Source organism: Bufo bufo, chromosome 2 (genome assembly GCF_905171765.1).
Source record: "Bufo bufo chromosome 2, aBufBuf1.1, whole genome shotgun sequence".
NCBI lineage: Eukaryota > Metazoa > Chordata > Amphibia > Anura > Bufonidae > Bufo > Bufo bufo.
Window position 1 is genome coordinate 769,385,542 of NC_053390.1, and position 9,630 is coordinate 769,395,171.

Sequence of the window (9,630 nt, forward strand, 5' to 3'; positions counted from 1 at the left end):
AAGCTGCAAAAGAGGTACTGCATCCCTAATTCTGGATGCTAAAGTTAGATAGCAAAGTGCAGTGTGAGGAGACTGCTTCAGAGAAAGACCTTGGCCGGTTAACTACCTTTGCTGTTGTGAGAACTATAAGATCTGTGAAATTGCAAAACTGTGGAAGATCTGCCTGTCCATGCAAATTCTGAACTGTGAAAACTGCTGTGTGTACTGTATTGAAACTTTAAACTACCAGCAAAGAACTGTTCAACCGTTAAGCGTTTCTCATCATTGTCTAACACTTCAGGGAACCCTGCCTTGCACCTCAGAATTTATCACCATCAAGTGCACCACACCTAACTCCAGGCAGGAGAACCCTAGAACCAGGGTGTGCCCCGAAGGGAAAGAAAGGTATGCCCTTCCCATTACTGCATAGCCTAGGGGAGCCTCAGAGTGAGTAATTTCCACCTCCATAATTGCTACAACCATTCCTATCCTCTCCCCTCTCCTGGGCACGCTTCACATGTGCATGTTTGACCAAGCTGACTGTACAGGGAAGAGATGGGAGGAAGAACTATTGACCAACTGAGTGTCCATCAAAAGCTGGCTAGGGGTTTTGGCCATGTTTAGTGCTAAATAAAAACATCTCCTTTAAAATGTATTTCTTCACTCAATAACTGTACTTATCTGCAGTATGAATAATGCATTCTTTACACTCATACTAAGCCAGAGCAAGTCGCAATTCAGACACATCTCCACAGGTTTTTGGATTTTGTGGAGGGTCGATAGAACACTAAAAGGCCATATAATGAGCAGGAGGAGTGTTGGAGTGGCTGTCATGTCCACTAGATTATATTGAATTGGGAATCTGGACCTCCATGGTCACAGATCTACCTGTAGAAAGCCAGCTCTGAATATGGGGTTAACTACTACTGCTGACTATCAGAGGCTAGGGTTTTATTTTCATGGGTTGGGTTCCAGGCACCTGCAGCCCCTACTTCTTTCACTGCTATCACATTAACAGTATGTTGCCTTAGTAAATAGTTATTATAATTACGTCATTTATTAGCATTGGGCTGACATAGTGAAGAACTCATTGTAGAAACAGCTTTACTTCCTTGTCTAATCATCAACATACGGTATTTAATATTTCATCTGTAAGAATTTTGAGTGTGTAACAAGTTCTGTTGGCCAGCAATTCTTTTGGGAAAGGCTGATATATGCCAGGGATCTATGGTAACCAATATCAGAATATACTGTATTCTTTTTGAATATTATTACCCATTATGACATAATGATCTCCAGCCTTGTGCTCGTCAACATTCTCACCTGAGTTAACAAGACGATTACTGAAATGATCTCAGCAGGTCCTTTAATGACAGCAATGCAATGCAGTGGAAAGGTTTTTTTGGGATTAAGTAAATTTTCATGGCAAAGAAGGACTATGCAATTCATCTGATCACTCTTCATAACATTCTGGAGTATACGCAAATTGCTATTATAAAAACGTAAGCAGCAACTTTTCCAGTTTCCAATATTTATGTAATTCTCAAAACTTTTGGCCACGACTGTATTTCCTTGCAAATCACTGTTTTACATGTAATGTGCCTGGTTCACCAGCAGATGGTGGCAATCTGGGCAGAGCTAGTTTCTCTGGGATGGAACCTTCTATTCCATTCCAGCCCTTTCTAGAGAGGGAGGAGTTTAGTCAGTATTAGTCAGTCTGGTCTACCCTCTGCCTGCAAAAGTCTATATGGTTGCTTGTCCCTCCTGTTAAGTGAGCTTGAAGCCAGGAAGAAAGTTCCTAGGATTAAAGTAAAAGACAGACTACAGACAGCTAAGTTCCAGCAGAAGAGGAAAAGTTCCTGCCCAAACCTAGAGACAACCTAGCAAGTGAGCCAGGGAGCTGGGTTATTAACCCCAAACTCCCCTATGCACAGCCTTTAAGATGCACAGCACACAAATACAGTGGCATACAACCCTTGCAGTGGGCTTCCAGGACAATGAACATATATTTTGCGCCCACCAACTTACACTACAAAAACAGTCTACTGTACAGATGCTAAGTAGCAGTGTCACACAATGTCTTAGTAAATCCCACAATAAAGTCTCAAAAAATACCAGAATACAGTGACCAAGTAACATTCCAATACATAGAAGAATCTATCACATCCAGCATAGGAGCAGCTGATGCGCTTTGTGTGACTGCACATGTCAGGTTCACACAGTGATTGGTATTTTGTACTTGAGTATTGGTGGCAACAGATGTGACATTTAAGTGTGTTTCTGGGACTAAAATATTGATGAGCTATGTGAGGATAAGTCATCAGTATCAGATTGGTGGAGGACCTCTTCCTTCTGTGTCGTCAGGTCCATCAATCGCATGATCTTTGTGCACATCAGTATGATTCGTGTCAGTCTGCAATACCAAGCACAACCATGACGGGGGTACTGGTTATTTTCACTCGACCCTTTACCCTAACTCGCCCATCCCATTATATTCTTAGTATCCCCACCTTAACTCAATAATGTCACAGACACCACATTTTGGATTAATTTGGCCACAGCAGCCTTTTATTAACAAACATACAAAAATAACCTTTTTCCTAATACCAACATTATTAACCTGTACCAAATGTTCAGTCCCTGAGGGAGAGGTCCTTGAAGCCCCAAAACCACTGAATAACCTTATCGGGGTGAGCCAACTTACCTCCAGCCGTTGACCGCTGGCTCGGAGGCACCCCTGCTGGCTCACCCCAACAATTCAGCCACAGCCGCCCACCAACCAATGGGATGGACTCCCATTGTTTGGTGAGCGGCTGTGGCTGAATTGTTGGGGTGAGCCAGCAGGGGTGCCTCCGAGCCAGCGGTGGGGCCCTCCCATCCTCATCACCTGATAAACTCACCAACTCCAAGGACCTCCCACCGCCCATGCCGCTGGACAAGAGTCTGCTGCCTCCTGCCACGCGGCCTGCTGCAGCTCCGCCATCTTCTCCTCCTCCTGCCGCTGAGAGGCCCCAGCCACATCTCCCATGACTGGGCCCGCCGAACCTGCTCCCGACTCCCTGCGCTGCGACACTGGCTGGGCAGACCTGGCACGGCTTGCATGGGGGCTCCGGCTACTAACCGGATTCCTCCCACGCCTGGGTGTGTGGGGAGGAACGGGGCCCGCCGCCTGCAGGCATGGAGGGTCCCTGTTGGGGCTCCATCGATATGAAAATCCTGGAAAATCCCTTTAAGATTTAGTTTGAAAACTTTCCTTCTTATTTCAATGTAAACTTACAGTAAATGTTGCTGAAAATCTAGTACATTTTTAGGGCAATGAGATAGAATAAACTGATTAATGAAAATGCAGTAACTGTCTCCGTAGTGCTGCCCTACCCTGCGCTGACTAGCTTCAACCAACTGAAACAGATCTGGCAAATGATAGGTGCTTCTTAGCAGAGACAGGGATTTCTGACACTTTGCTTTTATAACATTTTATTCTGCTAGGACTCCAACTGGTGACATCAGTGGTGAGTTCACAGTCACGTTCCCAAGTGAGCTCGCTAAGCTGTTTCTCCGGTATATTTGACATAGTTATACCAGTAAGTAAAAATGATTACTTGCAAGTGACATGCTTGGATCTCTGCAGATGTGTGGAACATAACTGTAGTCACCCAGCTGTTCAGTCGTAAGCTCTGTTTACATGGAGGTCACTGCGGTTTCCTCACATTTCCATAGTCTCTGGTAGTGGCATAGATGCTGTGATATTCTTCCCAAACAAAGAGCAAGATAGAGACCGGACAGACCACTGATATGCCAATAAGAAAATAAATTACTACTAACTATGACGCTTTCTAGCGCCAACATATTCCACAGCACAGAGATTGTCATCATGCACATGTCCTCTATAGGAGGTTCCAATAAAGGATCCATTCGTTCTATAACTGCATGACCCATGATGACAGAACGTGATGCTTAGAGACAGGGGTGCACCACCAATGAGGCCAGGTGAGGCGATCGCCTCAGGCAGCACCAGGTAGGGGCAAGAGAGGGGAAACAAAGGGCCATGGGCTGAAGGGAAGGGGTTAGGTTAAAAAATTGGCATTGGTGAGGGATGGGCGCAATTTCAGTTTTCGCCTCGGGCAGCAGAAAGGCTAGGAGCACCACTGCTTGGAGATTGCAATTATTTACACACTCACAAAGTTACACTGGGAAATTCGTTTTCATCAGATTTTCCCTTAAAAACTTGCTCTGGCAGTGATCTTGTGCTGTTTATTCATGGCTCTGTTTGTTTATTCCCCATGTTACATGGAAACCTTGAACTGTCATATAATACATAAATTCTCATTAGTTTGTTGGAAACATAAAGGATTACAAATATGATAACAATGAGTAATTCTTTCCAAAATTCACTGCAAATAAACATGATAGAAAAATCTACAGATTCGCATCACAGAGCAAAGACAATGGTGTCTATTAGAAATTAGTGAATCGATTTGTCCCATGAAGCGGGGTTCTGAACCTGTGATGGGTTCAGAACTGCTTGATTGACAAGGCCAGACATCTCGGCCAGCCATGACAATCTTGCACCTGCGCATCTGCTCAGAGACTCTATCTATTTAATATCTATCTGTGTATCATCTATCTAATATCTTTCTCACATCTAATATATCTCTTGCCTATTTAATATCTGCTGTACCCCAATGCAGGGGTATCTGCAAATAGTTTGTTATTTAATGTTATGTAATGTAATGTCATGTATTGTTATGTAGTATACACCCAACATAGCAAAGTATGGTTGGCACAGCCAGGGTTAACCATCCTGGCTCAGCCCTTGTAGGAGATTAACGATGGGCTGGTCCCACCCCTAACTTGTAGTTCTAAGTGAGAGTTGTTAGAGGAAGGAAGCTTTGCCTTATGCTCGTTCTTCTTAGGCCTCAGGTTCCAGAGGCTAATTGATCTCTGTGTGAATTACTGCAAAAACTACAGAAAGGGAAGTAGAGAGAAGAGAGCAAGGATGGGAGTCAGCAAGATAATCTGCTACTACAGCTATTCAGACTTTGCTGCAGTGAGGGAAACCGGTAAGAGACCATTCACATTTGGAAACGTCCTTGACAGACGTGGCTTCAAAACAGTGTATCCCACAGTGGGCACTACAGCCATTATTGCCAAGGTACTGTTGCCAGCCATAGATTCTACTGAGAGAGATTTTAGCAAGATAGTGTGCAAAAAGTGCCATAACTCCCAACTTTGCCAGCTTCCATACCTCGCTATCTGGGGAAAGAATTTGTACTTTGTACACACAGAACTGTGCTTCATTATTGTTGGATGCACTACAACTCCCAGTTTGCATTTCAAGGGTTTTTCCAAGACTTATATAATCTGCATTGGTCCTCAGTGGGGTCCGACACCAGGGACCCCTGCAGATCAGTTGTTTGAGAAGGCAGCAGCGCTTGCAGTAGCACATCAGCCTTCTCTCAGTTTTCCCTAGGCCAAGTGACATCACCTTTATCCGTCACATGGCGTAGTCGCAGCTCAGCCCCATTTAAGTAAATGGGGCTGAGCGCGATACCAAGCCGTTGGTGAGTTGGTGAGCAGGGAGAAGGCTGTGGTGCTCCCAGGTGTTGGACTGCCACTGATCAGATACTGATGACCTATCCAGAGGATAGGTCATCAGTAAATAAGTCTCAGAAAACCCTTTGTTCCGCTATATCTGGCCTGGTTTTGTGATTCCTACACTATGCACTGGCCACTGCATTCTGCCTATCTGATCTCTAATTTACTATTTTACAGAAGCTGGCAGAGCAGACAATGATTAGAGATGAAGAAGCTTGTTCCTGATCATTGCCTGGTCTTTGGCTGCCTTTACATACAGCAATTATCACTACTGTATTTGCAGTGACCCAGCAGATCATTGCTAAAAGTTGATTGTTTTCAAAGAGTTAAATGTTATGATTTGAGTTAGAAGCACTTATGTCTCTATGTACTATGTACTGCAAATAGTGTATGGACATAAAGCAGCTTATACTGGCAGTCTTGGTTAGGTTGCCTTGGAGACCGGCTGATCCGTTCTCCTCTAGTTAGTTAGAGAGTATTACTTAAGCAGGACCAAAGAGAAGCCTCATCCAGGAAACACCATTCCTGAGACTGAAAAGCTTAACTGAGGTACTACCCCTGAGGGAAAGAGAACAGACACTTCCAGAAGGCTTAGAACTATCAAGGCCATGCATTGAATTAAGACAGTAATTTACTGCTTGTTTATGGCATTAAGGCTTTACTGCTTGCAGAGTTTATTGCTTCCAGCACCCACCATACTTTGAGATGGAGTGGACATCCAAATTTAAGATCTGCACCCCTCAGACTGGGAATTGCGGAAGGAGTAAACGAGAATGTAATTGGACACCTGTGGTTTTTGGGGAAGTTTTCAAAGTGTCTTTAGAGAGAGATTCAGGACTACTACTACCATCATTTCTACAGCCTAGACACAGCTATTGGGTGCATACCTCTAACATACTTCAGAACTGTGCCTTTTGCAGCTGTATATTCTGCTACTCCCATTATCTATTCACTAAAGATGGACTTTATTTATTGTACCAAAACGGGCCTGGTCATTGACTCCATTAACCTTTTGCCCTGAGGGAAGAAAGGGGCAAAAGGTTAATGGAGTCAATGGCCAATGGCCCCACGGAGTGCCAACATAAGGACAGCCACTATGAACAACTACTACTCTGTTCCACCACTGCCACCCCCTCATAGCTCTCCCCATGTGTGTCACTGCATATTGGAGTGAGCAGTTTATACTGGGATAGTTCATCCCCATACAGATTAATTGTTTGTGGGCAGCACATCCCTGATTACATGTCTACAATGATTTTAGGCACTACATGAAAGATGTTCGATCCCAATAATTTCCTCAATTCTTAGCCCATGTAAAAGGGCCCTTACAGTGGTTTGGGACAATCATAACTTTTCAAACCCCCAGACTTATTTGCTATAGATGTTCACCACTGAAGAATGGGACTCCATTGGGACTGTTATCTGCCCCAAAAATGTGCATAGGTGTATAATTTGGGGGCATATTTTCAGAAGACAAGGTGGTTTATGACTATGATGAATACAATGGGACCATCTAGGAACAAAATATGAGGTGGGACCTCACGTATGGTAAGTACATAAGATAGGGACTCATATTGAGGCTCTCACAGACTTAAATAGAGACTAAAGGCGCTCATACACAGGCTATTGTCTGTCGAATCCAACAACAATTTGGCGGGACTGGCTGACAATGTAATGTCTATGGGGAGCTTCTAATTCTCCCATGACAGATGAGGTCGAGGCAAGGATTGGGGTCTTTGAATTTTTACATCCAATCCTTTTGTTCTTCCAGGAGGTAAGCTGCTCCCAGAGGTGTCTACCAGCGGCTTTCTCATCTCTCCCCATTGAAAGCACATACAGTGCCAAACGCGCACAGCGGAACCAGTCTATCATGTGTATTGAGCAATCAGGAGAAATAGCTGTCTCCTGAACAAGCATTTGGCCAATGACTATTTGGGCACCTTTACTTCTAGCTGAGACTACAGATTCTGGTGGACAACTGATTGTCAGACTGCCAGTCACATGATGCAACATCGGCTGGTAATAGAGTCGGTTCTACTGCAATAAAGCAGCAGTTAATGTGGTTCACTGCAACTTCCTATCCCTCATGTAGTTTATAAATTGGGCCACCTAAAAAAGTGCATCTTAAAAAGGCATCTGTCAGCAGATTTGTACCTATGACACTGGCTGACCTGTTGCATATGCACTTGGCAGCAGAAGGCATCTGTGTTTGTCCCATGTTCATATTTATATTGTATGTAGCTACCTTTCAAATGTTTAGGAAAAATCAAGATATACATCATCGAAGGACTCCCGGTGCATATGATTAAGAAGGCATTTCTTACTGTATGTATATTTGTCCTCCTAGTAACAGTTGTCAGTTTTATGGTGGTAAAACATAGTTTGGATACGAGGGTTGTGTATGCAGTAGAGCTGTTGTACAATACTTCTAGGCAATAATACCTCTGCACTTACTGCATCCGGTGGATCATGCCATGATTTTACCTTTCTATGCCACATCTATGGAAGCCCCATATAACAGCAATGTGTGCATGAGACTTTACAAACCCACAACTATAGCAACCTAATTTATTGATAGTCACTTCACTTCAGATCAGTCTTCAAATAACTTTTCCTTAAAGATGAAGCAATAGAAAGAGTTTGAGGCATACTGCGCCTTGTTTCCCAGTATATAACTGCGTCAAGTTCATTATCATACTGTTGAGTACATAATATGCTGTGCATAGTTAATAAGGTAACATCAAGATCACTGTCGAGATGTAGTATAGCCAAGTTTAATATTTTACTCCTAGGAACTGCATCAATTGCATTGTCATCACCTTCTACGTTTTTGCAGTAGGGTAGTCAAACTCAGCTGTGCTATATCTGTACATGCATGTACAGTGTTCAGGATAACCATATAGTTATCTTACCTTATCTTGGAATATTGTCTTCCACCATCTCAGGAAAGATCTTGCAGCCCAACTTTCCCATAGGTTTCCACAGAAGTTCTTCAGTTCTGTAAACCCTATGAAACCATCCAGCATAAAGTGACACTGCAGCAGCAGATCTGTTCCCCGATGAAGAACTAGCCTGCAAGTTGTAGATGATCCAGTTCTACTCTCAGCCCCACTTCTTTAAACTAGCACTTGCCAAGATTTCTAATTTTAAGCGACTGCAATAAGTCTCTGAGCAGACTGCTTCCTTAGGAGCAAAGGAGTTAGAGGGTCTCTCCCCTTCCATCTGCTGAGTGGATGTGTCTTACTGTCTTACTTTAGAGTTAATATTTAGCAGAAGTGGTCTGTAGCCTGCTATCCCATCCGACTAAGGTCAGTAAGTCATACAAGCAGCTGGGAGGAATTACAAATATGACCAGCCTTATGTCTTAATTTATGTTCCTTCTCTGCGGATACTTAGATGTTAGAATTGCTAATACAGTGATTGTATAACATTTAAATTTTTGAAAGATTCTTACTCCTTTGGCTACGTGGTAACTACCAGCAAGCAGGCTAGCGGCTGTTAACCAGATCGTTTTATAACTTGTATAACTTGTGATTTTTAGAGATGAGCGAATTGTTAAAAAATTCGATTCGCCGGTTCGCCAATTTTTTTGTGAAAAATTGTGTTAGACCCGAATTTATTCACGGCGAATTACGTTAAAGAAACGGCTATTTCCTGGCTGCAGAGAGCCTTTATAGTGGTGTAGAACACTGTGCCTTGCAGTAACACGAATAGGGAGTCTGCTCTGGTAGTGAATAAGTCTGTATGGCATGCAGATGACAGGCGTCGCTCTTAGGCTGGGTTCACACGGGAGTTGCGGGAAAAGATGCGTGTGCGTTGCAGGAAAATACGCGATTTTTCCACGCAACTGCAAAGTGTTTTAATGCGTTTTGCACGTGTGTGAGAAAAATCGGCATGTTTGGTACCCAGTTCCCGAACTTCTTCACAGAAGTTCGGGTTTAGGATCGGTGTTGTGTAGATTTTATTATTTTTAAATTAGGGATGGAGGGGTTAAAAAAATAAAAATAAAATAATTAAACTCACCTCATCCACTTGTTCGCGCAGCCCGGCTTGTCT

The 9,630-nt window shown here is 43.4% G+C and overlaps 1 protein-coding gene across 2 annotated transcripts in view; it reads right to left on the reverse strand.

Annotated features, from left to right (window-relative positions):
• The window catches only part of C1QTNF7 (C1q and TNF related 7), a 106,249-nt gene extending 97,464 nt beyond the window's left edge, over positions 1–8,785 (reverse strand). For both annotated transcript variants that reach the window (XM_040419087.1, XM_040419086.1), the window contains exon 1: positions 8,487–8,785. The gene's annotated coding sequence lies outside the window, so the exon portion shown is untranslated. The remainder of the gene's footprint in view (positions 1–8,486) is intronic.
• Positions 8,786–9,630: the final 845 nt, after the last annotated feature.